The 18477-nt window shown below is 49.1% G+C and overlaps 2 pseudogenes; one reads left to right on the forward strand and one right to left on the reverse strand.

Annotated features, from left to right (window-relative positions):
* Positions 1 to 14045: 14045 nt before the first annotated feature.
* On the reverse strand, positions 14046 to 16069 carry LOC103628293 (protein PGR-like; annotated as a pseudogene).
* A 30-nt stretch (positions 16070 to 16099) lies between these two features.
* LOC103628294 (probable glucuronosyltransferase Os04g0650300) lies at positions 16100 to 17856 on the forward strand (annotated as a pseudogene).
* Positions 17857 to 18477: the final 621 nt, after the last annotated feature.

Genomic DNA, 18477 nt, shown 5'->3' on the forward strand with positions numbered 1-18477 from the left:
AATTCTACCACCGGCTGAGTCAATTTGAATGGGGGTTGACATGGTAGTAATTGGAAGATTATGTGCTTCTACCCATGATGCAGTAATGAAAGAATGCGTTGCTCCAGTATCAAATAACACTTCTGCAATATGGGAGTCGACTGGGAACATACCTACTATCATGCCGGGGGTCTCCTGAACTGCTTCAGCCTCCAAGTGATTCAGTCTTCCATGATTGTAACGCGGCTGAGAGCGGTTGCCTGCTCCAGGCTGAGACACATTCTGCTTTGCTGGGGCATTGGGGCCTGACTACTGCTGGGCTGCCTTCTTCGGACATTGCATCACCCAGTGGCCTTGCTCTCCACAGTGGAAACATGCTCTGTTTCCAACCTGAGCTGGTGCTGCCTGACTGCTCTGTTGGGCTGCTGGGGCAGGAAGACGAGGTGCCTGCTGATTCTGCCTCTGGAACTGACCTCCTGACTGATTGCTCTGACGGTTCTGATACTGGTGCTGAGGATACTGCCTCTGGAACTGCTGATGCTGCTGAGGTGGACGTTGGTTCTGCCTGAACTGCTGAGGTTGATTGCCTGAGAAACGAGGACGATTGCTACTTCCAGGCTGGGGTCCACTGATCTTACGCTTACGATCCTCCATCTCCTTACGCTTCGTCTCTGTCATGATTGCTCTGTCAATCAGGTGCTGGAATGTCGGGAAGGTATGATTCATCAGTTGGTAGTGCAGAGGGTCAACCAAGCCTCTCAGGAAACGGTACTGCCGCTTGGCGTCGGTGTTGACATCTTCAGGAGCATAGCGAGACAACTGCAGAAACCTGTCCCGGTACTCACTGACAGACAATGGCCCTTGCTTGAGAGCCAGGAACTCCTCCTTCTTCACTGTCATCAGACCTGCCGGAACATGGTACTGACGAAAGCTTCCTCTGAACTCTTCCCAGGTGATGGTGTCGGGGTGGGCATGGGTGGCGAGATAAGACTCCCACCATGACTGAGCTGCTCCTCTCAACAGACGGGGACCATACAAGACTTTCTCCCTGTCGTCACACTGAGCGGTATGCAACTCCCGCTCCACAGTGCGCAGCCAGTCTTCAGCATCCATGGGGTCAGAAGAATGAGCAAACGTTGGTGGATGACCTCTCATGAATTCAGCACGCTTGTCTCTGGGCATCTGGGGCATCTGAGGTTGAGGTGGGGCCTGCTGCTGCTGCTGCTGCTGAATGGCGGCCAGAGTCTGACCGATGGCTTGAACTGCCTGAGTCTGCATCAGAAACATCTGCTCGATCGACATCGGGGGCGGGGGCGGCAGGTGCTGTTGCTGGGGCACCTCATCCTGCTGAGCAGCTCGCTCCTGCTGAGCACGCCTTCCTCCTCTGCGTCTGTTCTCTGACATCTGCAGAATGCAACCACACATCAGAACTGATCTTGCAAATCTTGCAGCATAAGAAAAGAGTATAGAATTCTTCAACAGCACTAAACAGATGAGCATCTTCACTGATCTCCAACACAGACCACACAGCTTCTCAGATAAAGAGGAAAGTGGAATAAAAGGTTTCCCAACTATATAGCTAACTCCATTAACATATAACAGGTAAACCAAAATGCAGGGGATACCCACACTCTGGTGACAGTCATTACAAAGATCCAAACCAAACATAGTTCATCATGACAAACATAAATGCACAGGATATAGCAAACTACCCTGTCTAACTAAGACTAACTAAGAGCGAGACTAACGCTAAGACTGTAGCTTCTATGTATGTATTTTGTATTAATTACAAGATCCAACTCTAACGATCTATGGTTCTAGATTTATCTTGGTCTTGCAGTCGGGGTTGCCATAAGGCTGGTGTCCATGCCGAGGTGAGCGGTATGGGTGCTGAGTCCCGACGGGAGCGGGGGAACCATCATCCAGGCGACGACGTTCCACTCGCTCAGCCCGTAGCAGGGCGATCTCAGCACGAGCCCTACTCAGCTCGTCTAATGCATGGTACAGCTCCGTGTTTAGCACGGCGGCTAGGTTGACTGTGCTGCTCAACCTAGGATTGTCCTCACCAACAGGTGAGACAATCACGCCTCCTGTGCTGCCAGATGGACGGCGGGGGTAGTACTTCAGGTTGAGACCGTCAGCTACCCCACCGAGAACCGAGCAGTAGTGCGAAAGCGCACGTCGTGCGGCATCTTGCATGGCCGCCTCAGCTGAGTCCCGCTCAGAGATAGAATAGTGCTCTGAGCAGGCCTCCGCACCCTGGAGACTGTTCTCCGGACGGCGCACCAAGCAGGTCGCCTCCCAGCGGTCCGGGTAGACCCCGCGACTATGCTGGTAGACCACACAGCGATACTCGATGGACCAAGTACGCCGGTTAAGTGCCCGACGTAGCAGGGTGTCGAGCGCATCGTGGAAGTGACACCCGCGAGCAGCGTCGCGAGTGATGGGTCGAGCAACCCATCCCTCCGGCTCCTGGTCAGCAGAGAGGTCGGTGTCGTGGCTCGAGCTGTCGTCGCCACCTCCATCATCTGGGTCTCCTCCAGCAGCTACTCCAGAAGCTAGGGCGCCCAGTGGTGGTGCAGGGGGCGCCTCCAGGGGAAGCACAGGGGAGCAGCTCCTCACGGACTCTATCTCCTGCTGGAGCGAGAAAGAAGAGCCCTACTGCTCCTGCTCCTGTCGTCGACGTTCCTGCTCCTCATGCAGGCGGTGGTGCAGTCTCTCCAAGTGGCTGAACTATCCGGCCACAGGACGGCGAAGCGGACGCTCAGCAAGGCGGGAGGGTAAGAAGGGGATGACGGACTTTCGTGCAGTGTGTCTAAGTCGAGCCATCTACAAAAGACACCGCAAGCAAAAGAGTGAGAACAGAATTAATAAGACCAGCAAGTAATGAACCATAAGTAAATGAAGGATTAGAATAAAACACAATTTTCAGCAAGGTATAATATACAGTAGAACATAGTTTTGGTCGGTATGACCAACTTTTGAAGGGATATCAAAGTCAAGGAAGGGACAGAGGTCTATAGTCCTTAGAACGACCATTCTATTCTAGGTTAGCGGTCCTACAATCAGCACGGCTTTGATACCACTTATATCACACCCGGTTTTAGAAGGCAAACCGAATGCGAACCATGTACGTGCCAGGATCAGTAATTCACGTACACAGCAGTTACATAACATGGACATCATCACACAGTGCTCAAAATAGTATTAAAAGGAAAATAATAGTCGATTACATCATACGTCTGAGACGTCCATATAGTCCTTACAATAAATCAAAGTGCGGAAAAGAAACGTAGATAAACGCGGCCTTCACAGGCAGCCGACTAGGGGTTGCCGCTAACCCACGCCTAGAATTCGTCGTAGTCTTGGAACTCCTGGAAGTCTCCTTCCACGGCTTCATCTTCTCCTCAGCAATGGTTGCAATGCTGACAACCTGGGGATGGGGGGGTTTGGTGTGTAGAGCAAGGGTGAGTACACATCAACATACTCAGCAAGTATCCTGTTTGGCTGTAGTGGACTAGCTTTATGTGGGGATAAGTCAAGCAGTTGCTTTTAGTTGGTCAGATTATTATTTACTAATAGAAAGCCAGGTTTTAGCATTAACCCAAGTTATTAGCCCGATGTACCCTTTCCAAACGGAAGGAATACCACTTACCAGCACCATAGTCATAACCAAAACCATCGATCTCATAGCCACCTGGAAACCATAATGTCTCTGATCAAGTACCACTAATCATTGGAGCTCCCTTGGCCGCTCATAACTGCGAGCACGGCTGATATATCAGTTTTCAAACACTCTGCAAAGGTTGTGCACTTTACCCACAAGCCGTGATTCCCTTTCTGCCCGGAGATCATGACTCTCCATTGATCACTACCAAGGTGACCCAGCAGGGCATCACTACGTAGCCTTTACAAAGATTCCCCGGGGTTGTAGTCGCCCGTTAGGTTTCCTAAATGTACCACACTCCTCCCCAAGGGACAAATCAACCTTGGCAGAGCGAGCCGCATACACCGAGCCCCATTGACGGCACGACGGCTAAGCGAACTACACCCCGGTTCCTCTAATTATTCAGTTAAGGGCACCCCATTCCACCCTCATGGTTGCACTGTTTTCCCGGGCGGTCATCCATAGAACAGGTCCTTACGGAGAGGCACTCGAGAAACCGCTCGAGCCTCCTTAAAGGCCACAAGTACAACATCATAATAAGAGAAGGGAAAACAACGTATCATAGATAATCTCATCATGTTCATTGATTAGAGTTTGAGCAATAGCATAAAGCTAAACAATAATAATCCAACCCAAATAGGTAAACAAGGATATGGATAACAAAGCTAGTCAATCCTTAGGCATAAATGTGTAATGCGGGAGGTGAATTAAAGAATGAATAGGACAGAGATAGGTCAAGGGACACTTGCCTCCACCAACCGACTGCTGCTCAGGGGCTTCTCCTGCGAGTTCCTCGGGCTCTTCAACCGGATCGTTCTCTATGCGATTGCAAGCATACACACATCCATCCATTCAAATTAGGAAACAAACAGTACACCATACAGGAGAACAAATAAAGCATATATGCATAGAATATCACATACGATAATGAACTCACCATGGTTAGAAAGAAATGGGAAAAGGTCTCGTGAGAGTTAAAGCTTATGCCCGAGACGCACTACGGGTAAAAAATGACTAAACGTCACGTGCTCTAGTTCTAATTGGTTCTAACAAAAGATTTAGCTACATGCACTAATGTAAACGTGGCCAGGGCGAGGCCGGGGCGAGGCCGGGGCGAAGCCGGGCGCGGCCGGGGGCGGCCGGGGCGGGGCGCAGCCGGGGCGGCGGGGCGCGACCGCGGCGGGGCCGGGCGCGGCCGGGCAAGGCGGGGCCGAGGCGGGGTGCAGCCGGGGGCGGCGAGCTCGAGGCGAGGGCGGGGCGGGCTCGCCGGAGACGGGCGAGGGCGGGGCGGGCTCGCCGGAGACGGGCGCGGCGAGGCGGGGCCGGCCGAGGTCGGGGGCGGGGCGGCCGGGGTCGGGGCGGCCGAGCTGGGGCGGCCGGGGCCGGGCTCGCCGGAGAGCGGCGCAGAGAGGGCGGACACCATGGGCGGGCGAGCTCGAGGCGGTGGGGCCGGGTGCGAGCCCGGGGCGGCGCGCCGTGGAGCGGGGCCGAGCGGGCGCGGGGCGAGGCCGGGCGGGGACGCCGGAGGCGGCCGAGCCGGGCGGCCGGGCGGGCGCGGCCGGGAGCGGCCGGGCGCGGGGAGAGCGTCGGCGAGAGGGGGAAGGAGGAGGGAGGGGAGGGAGAGGAGGGGAGGGGGAGGGAGAGCCTCACCGTGGCGGGGGCGGCGGGGTGAGGGGCGGCGGCGGCGGCGCTAGGGCAGGGAGAGGGGCGGCGGCGGTTAGGGTTAGGGAGGGGATGAGAGAGAGGGGATGACAGGCGAGGCCCGCGGGGAGGGGATTTTTGGAAAAAAGAAAAGAAAAAGGGGAGGGGCGGTTGGGCCGGCTGGGCCCAAAGGGGGAAGGGGGGGCGCGGCTTGGGCCGCCAGGATGGCCCACGGCGGGGGAGGGGCGACTGGGCCGCCGCGGGGCCCACGCGGGAAGGGGAGGGGGGCGGCTGGGCCGCTTGGGCCAAGGGGAAGGGGCGGCTGGGCCAAAAGGGGAGAAGGGGAGAGAGAGAAAAAGAAAAGGCTTTTCTTTTTCTAATTTCCACATTTTCTATATGCCTATTCCTCCAATTCACTCAACCACAAACACAAGAGTGCATAATTCGGCATGATGCAACAACCCAAAATAGTTCTAGGTTTTGGTTACACAAGATGTCGAGCTAATTCTCGCTATAACTTTTAGAAAAGATCAAGGCTTAGCGAGAAGAAAAGGGAAAAAGGAAAGAGTAACGCCTGAATTTGGTGAGAGAAAAGAAGAAAAAAATTCTACCCCCAAATTCAGGGCGTTACACATATTCAAGTGAAGATAACTTCATACGGGGCGACCCCGAAGGTCCAATTGAGTGGATCAGCAACGAAGCCGAATCTTTTGAAGAAATTTTGAGCGACCGCGGGGACGTCTGTGCCTTCTCTGGTGCAAGAGGAGTTGCAGCTATTTTGGAGAAAGCAGGGTGCGAACATGTGAAAATTCTGGCCCAAGCCGAAGCTGCTTTCTCTGTTGACGATACAAAAGACCCCTCGGCCGAAGCAAGCTTAATTGGTGGAAAATTTTTCACTAACATCTGGGAAAATGGCGACCGAGGGATGGCCCATGAAATAATAAAGAAGAGCGAAAAAAATACTCATGACGCTAGAGAAGCAACGAAAGCAGCTGAAAAAGCTGCGGAACTCGAAAGGCGGATAGGTATTACTTAATAGCTTTTAACTTTTGTTTATTTTTATGACTTCGAACTAATTTATGTTTTCTACCACAGCTGAACTATCTCCTCTCTCAGAGCCCTTCGAGTCACTGGCCGACCCAGAAGCAAAGGAATCAACAGAAATTATTAGTATGGCCAAAAGTATTATAGACGAAGTCATTACCCAACTGCTGACCGAAGCTGCAGATAAAGTTTTGAAAGAAGAAGAATAGCTATTTGTAAAAACATTGCTAGAATATTAATGTAACATTTGCTAGACTATGATTGTAATATTTGGTGCTCATGGGTTTTGAATGTAATATATAAATGGCTTTTGTAATTCATTTCTTTGCGATGCATGAAACTTTTATGTACATACCGTTTTTGAGCCTTCGGCGAAAAAACACATTCCCTTCTTTTCATGCTTCGTAAAGAAGAGCTTTTATGCTTCGTAAAAAATCCTCCAATCATGGTAAAAACATTAATGCTTCGTCAACAATAGATTTTTTTTCTCCACATCAGAGCTTCAAAGCTGTATTTCTGCAAAACTTATTTTGTGCCTTAGCACAATTTCACTCTTTCGAATCATTCTCCGAAGGTCCATATTGTATCCCCTTCTTGTGCCATTGATGCAATATGATGTATGATGTTATGTTATGCGAAATGATGTGATGATGTTATGTTATGCAAAATGATGTTTGTGCCGAAGACACACATTCACATCTCCATAATGGAATACACAATCTCTTTGTCGTTTATTTTTTGGCTTCACCGCTTATTTTTCGGTGTATCAGCGCTGACTTTTCGCTGTAAGTTCTGCATCCCATTAGGAACGTCTTTTGAACTTCTTCACCTTCTATTTCGGCGGTATTCGCGTTGACTTTTCGCGCTTCGCCTTATATTTCGGCGGTATTTGGCTCTGCATTCCCTTTGGAACGACTTTTGAGCAGAAAACTTACACTGCGCTCCCTTAGGAACGACTTTTTGTAGCTTCGGCAAACTTACGCTGCGTTCTTTAGAACGACTTTTTGTAGCTTCGGCAAACTTACGTTGCGTTCTTTAGAACGACCTTTTGTAGCTTCGGCAAACTTACGCTGCGTTCCTTAGAACGACTTTTTTGTGCTTTAGCAACTTTTTGAACTTCATGAGTCTGTGGAGAAGATATTTTTCACTATGGCAAGAATGAAGTTATTACAATAAATTGAAAATTACAAGAGAGCTAAGTTTTCAATAATTGTTCCTTAGTAAAAAAGAAAATGACAATGAATGTAAAAACTGCTTCAGGGGTAGGATATTTCTCAATAGATATGCTTCGATTCTGGCACAGTACTATTGACTGTGCAAGCTTCGGACTCCTCCCTGAAATCTCGCTGCTAATGGGTATGCTGGCTCCCTTCTGGCTGCTGGCCTCGTGAATATGCAGGTTGTAGTGGTGGTGGAGGTGGAGGCTGTTGCCAAGATGTCTATGGCTGACTAACCGAAGCAACAGACGCTGCAGAATGGTTACCCACATAATCTGGTATGTAGGGTGAGTGATACGAAGCAGTATGCATGACCTGCTTCGGCTGGTTCTGCTGGGTTGTAGCTTCTGCTATTTCCTTTTGTTTCTGAATGGTGACATGGCACATCCTTGTAGTATGGCCCTTGTCCTCACCACAGAATAAGCAATAAATTTTCCTAGGTTGATCCCCAAACCTTCCTCCGAAGCCCCTGGCGCCTCTGCCTCTTGGAGCTAGCGGCCGAAGATAGCTTTGTTGCTGCCCCGAAGCTTGCAAGGAGTATTGTGGTCTCTGTTGTTGACTTCCTCTGTCGTCACTCTGGGTGGAGTGGATTGACCTGACATGCCTTGGGTGGATTCTCCCTCCGAAGCCCCTGGTCATCTCAGAGAACCTGTAGGCTTCCTACCTTCTTTGGCGAAAATCATTGTCAGTGCGGATGTATTCATCCATCTTTTGGAGCAGCTTCTCCAAAGTCTGTGGAGGCTTTCTAGCAAAATACTAGGCAGTAGGTCCTGGATGAAGCCCCTTGATCATGGCCTCAATGACAATTTCATTGGGCACAGTAGGCGCTTATGCTCTCAGACACAAGAATCTTCGGACGTATGTCTGGAGATACTCCTCATGATCCTGCGTGCATTGAAACAGAGCCTGAGCTGTGACTGGCTTCGTCTGAAAGCCCTAGAAACTTGTCACCAGCATGTCCTTGAGCTTCTGCCATGAAGTGATAGTCCCTGGCCGAAGAGAAGAATACCATGTTTGAGCCACATTCTTAACTGCCATAACGAAGGACTTGGCCATGACAGTCGCATTGCCTCCGTATGAAGATATAGTTGCTTCATAACTCATCAAAAATAGCTTCGGTTCTGAATGCCCAACATACATCGGAAGCTGAGGTGGCTTATACGATGGGGGCCATGGGATAGCCTGCAGTTCTGCTGCCAAGGGAGAAGCATCGTCAAAAGTAAAGGTACCATGATTAAAATCATCATACCATCCATCATCATCGAACAAGCCTTCCTGATGAAGCTCCCTGTGTTGGGGCCTTCGTTCTTGTTCATCTTGAGCAAGATGACGTACTTCTTCAGTGGCTTCGTCAATCTGCCTTTGAAGGTCGGCTAGTCGAGCCATCTTCTCCTTCTTCCTTTGTACTTGTTGATGAAGCATCTCCATGTTTCTGATTTCTTGGTCCAACTCGTCCTCCTGGGGTGTTGGACTAGTGGCCTTCCTCTTCTGGCTTCAGGCCTCTCGAAGAGAAAGGGTCTCCTGGTTCGGGTCCAGCGGCTGCAGAGCGGCAGCCCCTATCGCTGAAGCTTTCTTCGGTGGCATGACGAAGGTCAGTGCTTGCCGAAGGTGGTCGAAAAGGATTCACCGGAGGTGGGCGCCAATGTTGGGGACTTGTTCTCAAATGCTATGAGTTAAGAACAAGGCAACACAAAAAATGTTAAAGGTTAATACCCTTCGTCCTTTGAGGCATTATTTCCCTTAGGATATAATGATCTTCGGACGAAGGTTATGAAGGTCATACCTTCATAAGTATAGCGTATGGTAATGAAAAGAGAATCATATGAAATGTAAAAGATAACATGAATTATGTATTATTATCGACTCATTTCTATTTTATTATCATAGAAAAGTAGAAATGATATCAAATTACAAATGTACATTTGGCTTGAAAGAAGGTAAAGGTACAAGCGTGACGCAAAAGCAAATGCCAAGTCAGCGTGATCAGTACAAGAACACTGTTCATCTATTTATAGGCACGGAATGCAGCCCATGTAAAATTACACCCATGCCCTTTACATTTGCTAATGACTCTATAGTGATCCATCGAGGTCTAAATAGCCTTTTCCCTTTTAAGTCGGTTCCCTTTTCTGCTACCATGCCGAAGCTCCCTCGCGCCTAGCTTCGGGTCTGCGTCAACCTTCGTATTCTTTGTGCTTCTCACCCTACGGTTCTGATCCGAGTCCGAAGATATCTGTTCATGTTGTATACTCCAGAAACATTGTTAAATCATGTTTTTGAGGACCTTCGGAAGACGAAGGCCCCCAACATCTCATTTTCCCGTTTGCGAGGAATCTCCACAAGTTGCAGTCTCTCGCCCTTACAACAAAGATCACAATAAAAGCACAAGAGTAAGGTTGGGGAGCAACACACACAAATCCGCAGCACACACACGCACACAAGCCAAGACTTGAGTTCAAATGAAGCACAAAGAGTTTCACAACTAGAACAGAGCTCAAATCACTAACATAATCGATCAAGTGCGCGGAGACGGAGTTTGGGAGACTTAGAATGCTTAGTGAATGCTTGGGTAGCTCCTCCATGCGCCTAGGGGTCCCCTTTATAGCCCCAAGGCAGCTAGGAGCCGTTGGAGGCCAACAAGGAAGGCTATCCTTGCCTTCTGTCGAGTGGCGCACCAGACAGTCCGGTGCACCAACGGACAGCCACTGTTCATGTCCGGTGCGCGATCTCCTTCCTATTCTGGTGCAGACGACCGTTGCAGATTTGTGGTAGTTGGCGCACAGGACACTGTCTGGTGCACATCGGACAGTCCGGTGCCCCCTGCCGACCGTTGGCGCGGGCCACGCGTCGCCCGCGGATTGCGCGGCCGACCGTTGGCTCACCAGACAGTCCGGTGCACCACCGGACAGTCCAGTGAATTATAGTTGTACACTGCCAAATTCTCCCGAGAGCAGCCTGTTCACCGGAGGCCAGCCTGGTGCACTGGACACTGTTCGGTGCACCACCGGACAGTCCGGTGTGCCAGACTGAGCTGAGTTTTGGCTGTACCAAGCCAAATCTTTTGCATCTCTTTTCTTTTCTTCTTTTCTCTGTTTCTAGCACTTAGACAATATGTGTTAGTACTCAAAACAATGTACTAAGTCTAGAAACGTACCTTGTTACATGATTTGCACTTCTCTTCATTTGGCACATAATAACTCACTCACTATGTGTTGGACATTTAATCACCAAAATATAATAGAAATGGCCCAAGGGCACATTTCCCTTTCAATCTCCCCCTTTTGGTGATTTATGCCAACACATCAAAAAGCAATGCAAAACATGCAACATCGATTCAAATTGAAGACCAAATTGTTTTGATTCTAATTTGGCATATTTGGATCATTCTTTGCCACCACTTGGTTTGTTTTTGCAAATCAAATTCATTTTCCTATCTCTAAGTCAAACTCACTTGTTTGAGCATAAAGAGAGATACTCCAAGAGTTACAATGATCAAGATCCAAAAACTCCCCCTTTTTCCCATAATCATAAATTCTCCCCACAAGAGACTAAATTTTGCAATAAGAGTATTTTGACAAATCACAATAAGAGTATTTCGACAAATCAAAAAGTTCTAACTCTATTGTTTTCAAAATTCACAAGTGGTAGCTGATCCATTTGCTTTGGCCTTAATTTCTCCCCCTTTGGCATCAAGCACCAAAACGGGATCATTTGTGGCCTTTTAATCCCATTGCCTCACCAAAAATTGTCAAGTAAGAGCAAAAGGCAATAAAAGCATAAGAATGAACTTGGAGGTGAGTACACTAATACTGGAGTGCAGTGGAAGTCTTTGCATGGTCCAAGTTCACCTTTCCCTTTCAATCCACCTTTGAGACTATATCAAGTACACTTGAACACAAGGGTTAGTCTCAAAGGGTCAAGTTGTGACACTTCTCCCCCTAAATATGTGCATCATGCACACATGGACTTATGAGGTCCGGGGATCCCTTGCACAACTTGAGCACCATAAATAAGCAATAAATCACATAAATGCATAATGTAACGTGATAAAAGGCATAAAATACATGTATGCTACAAATCAATCCAAGTTACGCGAATCCAAGACATTTAGCTCACTACGCAGCCTGCAGAAGGTTTTCTCATCTAATGGCTTGGTAAAGATATCGGCTAGCTGGTTTTCGGTGCTAATATGGAACACCTCGATATCTCCCTTTTGCTGGTGGTCTCTCAGAAAGTGATGTCGAATGTCTATGTGCTTAGTGCGACTGTGTTCAACAAGATTATTCGCCATGCGGATTGCACTCTCATTGTCACATAGGAGTGGGACTTTGCTCAGATTGTAGCCAAAGTCCCGAAGGGTTTGCCTCATCCAAAGTAGTTGTGCGCAACACTGCCCTGCGGCAACATACTCGGCCTCAGCGGTGGATAGGGCAACGGAGGTTTGTTTCTTTGAACTCCAAGACACCAGGGACCTTCCTAGGATTTGGCACGTCCCTGATGTACTCTTCCTATCAACCTTGCATCCAGCATAATCGGAGTCTAAATATCCAATTAAGTCAAAGGTAGACCCCTTTGGATACCAGATCCCGAAGGAAGGCGTAGAAACTAAATATCTAAGAATCCGCTTAACGGCCATAAGGTGACATTCCCTTAGGTTGGATTGATATCTAGCACACATGCATACACTAAGCATAATATCCGGTCTACTAGCATATAAATAAAGTAATGACCCTATCATAGACCGGTATGCCTTTTGATCAACGGACTTACCTCCTTTGTTGAGGTCGACATGTTCGTCGGTTCCCATAGGTGTCTTCGCGGGCTTGGCGTCCTTCATCCCAAACCGCTTAAGAAGATCTTGAGTGTACTTCATTGGGAGATGAAGGTGTCGTCCTTGAGTTGCTTCACTTGGAACCCAAGGAAGTAGTTCAACTCGCCCATCATTGACATCTCAAACTTTTGAGTCATCACCCTGCAAAACTCCTCACAAGACTTTTGATTAGTAGAACCAAATATTATGTCATCGACATAAATTTGGCACACAAAAAGATCACCGTTACAAGTCTTAGTGAAAAGAGTGGGATCAGCTTTCCCAACCTTGAAAGAATTAGCAATTAAGAAATCTCTAAGGCATTCATACCATGCTCTTGGGGCTTGCTTAAGTCCATAGAGCGCCTTAGAGAGCTTACACACATGGTCAGGGTACCTGTCATCCTCAAAGCCAGGGGGTTGTTCCACGTACACCTCCTCCTTTATTGGCCCGTTAAGGAAAGCGCTTTTCACATCCATTTGAAACAACCTGAAAGAGTGGTGAGCGGCATAGGCTAATAATATTCTAATAGACTCTAGCCTAGCCACAGGAGCAAAAGTCTCCTCGAAATCCAAACTTGCGACTTGGGCATAACCTTTTGCCACAAGTCGAGCCTTGTTTCTTGTCACCACCCTGTGCTCGTCTTGCTTGTTGCAGAACACCCACTTGGTTCCCACAACGTTTTGCTTTGGACGTGGCACCGGGCTCCACACTTCATTCCTCTTGAAGTTGTTGAGCTCTTCCTGCATGGCCAACACCCAGTCCGGATCTTGCAAGGCCTCTTCTACCCTGAAAGGCTCAATAGAAGAGACAAATGAGTAATGCTCACAAAAATTAGCTAATCTTGAGCGAGTAGTTACTCTCTTGCTTATGTCACCCAGAATCTGATTGACGGGGTGATTCCTTTGAATTGTCGCTCGGACTTGAGTTGGAGGGCCAGTGGTGCTTCTTCCTCCATAACTTATTCTTCTTGTGCTCCCCTTGATCACACGCCTCTTCTTGATGAACCTGTTCATCATCTTGAGTTGGGGGATGCACCATCGTTGAGGAAGAAGGTTGATCTTGCTCTTGTTGTTCCTGTGGTCGCACATCTCCAATCGCCATGGTGCGTATTGCGGCCGTCGGAACATCATCTTCATTTATATCATCAAGATCAACTTGCTCTCTTGGAGAGCCATTAGTCTCATCAAATACAACGTCGCTAGAGACTTCAACCGAACCCGATGATTTGTTGAAGACTCTATACGCCTTTGTATTTGAGTCATACCCTAGTAAAAACCCTTCTATAGCTTTGGGAGCAAATTTGGAATGTCTACCTTTCTTCACCAAAATGTAGCCAATGGTTCCAGCCACAGCTCCGCAATCAAGCCTTGTAACTACGTGAATCTCGTTGTCATTTGCAAGGCCAAATGAATTTGTCTGGATTAGCTAGTCTTTGAGGGACTCGTATACAACGAAGTTGAGACCAACCATATGGAACCTTCATGAAGATAACCAACCAAAAAGTAATAAGTAGTTATTAGAGAAGATTTTTCAGAATTTGTGCAATGTAGATATCAGAAGAAAATTTCATCAATGTTAGAAAAGAGAAATATGGTTGAATCATGTTTGTTGCGGCTAGTCTTCATGTTTTTGTCACACTTGTCTGCAATTTCTAGGAAAATTACTTTCATATTTTGTGGAGTCTTTAGTCGCTAAGCAAAACAAGCATGACATAGCAGAGAATAAGCTTTCAAAACCAGAGACAAGGATATGTAGAGACACTGGCAAAATTTTCAAATAGTTTGGTTGTAATACCTTTTTGTGAACACTGTAGAACCCACTATACTGAACTGTTGCGCCCAAGAAGGAATCGATCAAACTTCCACATAGGCCGGCAGCTGTGCCAAGGGTATAGCTAGCAGCTGGTTTTAGAATACATCAGGAGCACATTGAGTGGTGAAAATTCTATCAGCACAAATGCAAGCCCAATCGAGAATCGAGCTGCTGCTGCAAGAAGCCCATCTATGGTTACACCACCAATGGTAGCCTGCCGCACTCTAAACAAATCAAAAGGAAATAGTGAAAAGTTATATGTTTGCTAATGATTTGTGCAATCATAAAAAAATACTTAACAACACCTTGAATGTTGTCATAATTCGTGGCTCAGCTTTACAAAGAATGTCGAGCTCAGATGACCATGTATCTCCATTGCAGCAAGCATAATGTCCGATAACACCATCAATAAGAGCAATAACAAGAGTTGACTCTTTTGAATCCAAACACCTATCTATCCCTCCGATGACTAATGCTATCAACACAACCGAGATACTTGCAATACACCTATTTGACAAAACTTGCTTCCTGTCAATAAGAGTGGGTTGCACCTGCATTAGAAAGATTCGAAAGGAAACTTTCTGAAATCCAAACATATCCAACTAAGCAATTTCAGAATTAGAAAGCTCACAAAAACAGGCACAATGGTTGCAACTCATTTACATCCACTGTCATGTGGGAGTGGGATCAAGTCTACCAGCAATAGCTCACGGCATGGCGTCACGCCTATGAACAAGGCTTGGTATAGGAAAAGTGAATTTAGGTTTACTTCTTGATTGGTAATCAATTGCAAGTAACATATATTTAATTTCCCTCTTTCTATCTCCATCGTCACTGGTAGACTTGCTCCACAATCAACATGAAATCCATACCAAGAGCTTTTATTTTCAGAAAAAATGACTCTAAATCTAAGAAGAATGGGTAAATATGGGTGGAGGATAATCTTACATCAAAATAGTTATTTTCTGTATTCTAGCAACCTATGAATAAAAGTGAGCATAATGTAACAATCAATGGCATAGCTCCTGAACTAAAGAAAGTAGGCATGCTGGCAAAAATATTAACTACACCACTGTATAGAAAGGCATACAAAACATATTTTATTAGACAGTGGGCATGCTATCTCCTTAACACAAGAAAGACAGTTGAATTCAAATTGAGGGTCATCATCCTTCCACTTATAAAAAGTTAGCTCATCTAGTAGTTTTATGGCTGCACAATGCATATGAAGTCCTTGGTTTCTCCTCTCACAAAAAATTATAAAATCACTACTCGATATTGGAAATAATCAAACAAAACTCCCACCACATACTCTGAGAATCTGTAATGATCAACTGAGAATCTGTAATGATAGCAGCAGAGTTTCAATGATTATAATTGTTTGTCTAAATGCAATGGCATGTTGAAACTTAATAAAAGCATTAGGAACTGCAATTGTACGCAATATGTAACTTGTGCCATTCAGGAGTTTACTTTTCATGGTTTCTAACCTTTGTCGTGTTTGTTCAGCCTACCATGTGTTTGTTCAGCCTACCAGGTCGCTATGAGTCATTCTGGAAGGAGCTTGATGGTGTCAAGCAGGTATGGAAGAACAGGAAGGACCTCACAGTGAGGACCTTGGGATTGCGACTTTATTCGAGGGATCCGAGAGGTGCGGACTTATTGGTTCATCAGCAAGGTCTTGCCGACCCTACGAATAAGGAGACACAACAGGGGTCAGTGAGGAAGCTGCCCCACCTGTCGGTGACAGGAGAGTAGGCACGGCCGGGGACAGCTCCTCCTTGCCCACCGCGGCGTGCACGGACCGTGCGTCCGTGCCCTCCGGCTCCGGCGCACCGCTCTGCTCATTCCATCTCCATCCACCGCGCCCCAAATTGCACGACCCTGCCTCCCCATTCGCACGGATTGAATCCCGAATCAGTGGCCATGAGCGTGGTCGGCTTCGACGTCGGCAACGACACCCTGGTGGCGGCGGCGGCACAGCAGCGGGGCATTGATATGCTCCTCAACGCCGAGTCCAAGCGCGAGTCACCCACCGCCGTCGCCTTCTCCCACAACACGCGCCTCATCGGCTACCACGTCGCGTCCGCCTCGTCCGCCCATGCCCCCTTCTCCAGCGTCAAACGCCTCCTCCTAGGCGCCGCGGGGAGGAACCCGGACTCCTCCCTCCTCCGCGACCTCCCCCGCCTCCCTTTCTCCGTTTCCCACGTCGCCGGTGGCGGCGCCGTCGTCCACGTTGACCGCATCGGCCACATCGCGCTCTCTCCGACCCATCTCTTCTCCATGCTGCTCGCCTACCTCAAGTAGCTCGCTGATGCCAACCTCGGCGGCACCCCCATCGCCGACTGCGTGATCTCCGTGCCCTGCTACTTCACTCAAGCGCAACGTCGCGCCTACCTCGACGCCGCCGCCATCGCGGGGCTCCGGCCGGCCACGTGGCTGCTGCTGCACGCGCTCTTCTACGCCACCTCCATGGCCGTCGGCTTTCGCTTCTCCCGCCTCATCGTCTTCCTCCTCTTCCTGCCCACCCCGCCCATCAACCCCGCCGCGCACCTCGTCTCGCTCGTGTCCTCACCCGATCCAATCCGCCACATCGTCTTCGTCGGCCGCCACCCGATCCACGTCCACGCCTGGCCCCACCCAAACCCTAGCGAGCTCCTCAAGGCGCACCGCATCCTCGCCGCCGTCCAGAACGCGTAGCACAGCACCAAGCGCCGCGGCGCAGGACCCGCGAGGCCCGTCATTGCCGTCACCCCGACCACCACCTCCGCGCTCCAGGTGTCGTCGCTCACGTCTTTGGCGCACACCCTCTGCCTCGTTGACGCTTGGCTCGTGTGGATCGTCGTCGAGCCGGGCCACCGCACAGACGTCGTCGCTGCGGTGCTCTCCCGCTCCAACCTCGACTTCCTACACATCATCGGTCCTGGCGACTCCACCGCGCCTGCGAATCCACGCCCTCAGGCGCGTACGCAAGCTCCAATCGCGAGATGGGAGGGATCTCATCTCACACACACCTCCCTCTCCACCGGCCCATCATCTCTCACTCCTTAATAATGCAACAAGGTGATTCGGACGAAGCGGATGGACGACATCGTGGTGTTTACCGACGAGAACCGCATCCTCCGCACCGAGCTGTTCGACGAAGCGCAGAAGGTGACCACCGTGTGCGCCGTGCCCGTCGGCATCCTGGGCAAGGATGACGGCGCCAGCGAGTCCTTCCTACAGGCGCCGTCGTGCGACGTGGAAGGGAACCTGGTGGGCTACCGCGTCTCGCAGGAGACCGCGACATACTGATGGCTAGCAGGCTGGAGTGGTCCGGCTTCGTGGTGAACGCGCGGGCACTGTGGGAGGACGCCAAGGAGCGGCCGGTGTGGGTGCGCAATCTCAGCGCCATCGACGACGCCGACCCCCGCGCCGCCAGGCCCCTCCCGCTCGTCACCGACGCAGGCCGCGTCGAGCCGCTCGCCAGCTGCGCCCAGGCGGCTCTCGTGTGGTCCTCGCTGCGTTCCGACAGTGAGGTCAAATTCGCACACGAGTATAATGGCAGCACGAGCTCATGTTCGAGGGAGGGAGGGGGCACCTCGCGAGCGGGGCGGTTGCGCGATGGCTTCGGGGCGCAATGGCTTCGGGGTTGGTGGGCAGGATCGAGGAGTGGGACTGTTGTGTGGGATCGGACGGTTTAGATCAGAGAAGGATAGAACGGACGGCTGAGATTGTCTAATGGCAGAACGCAAGGGAGGCAGGCTACTCTTGTGTTCTTAATAAGTAGTATAGATTGACTATCATTTACATGATAAATCATTTTTATGTTGATGCTAGTGTGTATGGGAAAACATGTTGGGTAGCTTAAACCAATATAATCATGGGTTTGAACAAAAATTCATATCTATTATAGGTATGAATTTTTTAGTGAACGCTTTATATATATATAGGTTTACACATTGTCATCTCTACTTCTACAGATGGCAATGGGTACCCGCGACTCGATATCCGATGGGTATTTACTCCATTAGGGTATATATGTGGGCTAAATATTCTACCCGTGGGTCTGTTATTGGGCAAAAATCTTCACCCAATGGGTAAACGGGTATTAGAACGTTCCACCTTCACCCATACCCGTTAACCCGTGGGTATAAAATACCCAATATAAACTTAGCCCAAGCATGAACTTGGACTTTAGTCATCCATCTTTTTTACTATTTAACAACCTTTTAGACCATACTGTCATAGAAGGCTTAACGACAATTTAATGACCATGTAATGGAACATGTAATGTGCTATGTAGTACTATCCTAGTGTTACTA

Source organism: Zea mays, chromosome 5 (assembly GCF_902167145.1).
Source record: "Zea mays cultivar B73 chromosome 5, Zm-B73-REFERENCE-NAM-5.0, whole genome shotgun sequence".
Taxonomy (NCBI): Eukaryota; Viridiplantae; Streptophyta; class Magnoliopsida; order Poales; family Poaceae; genus Zea; species Zea mays.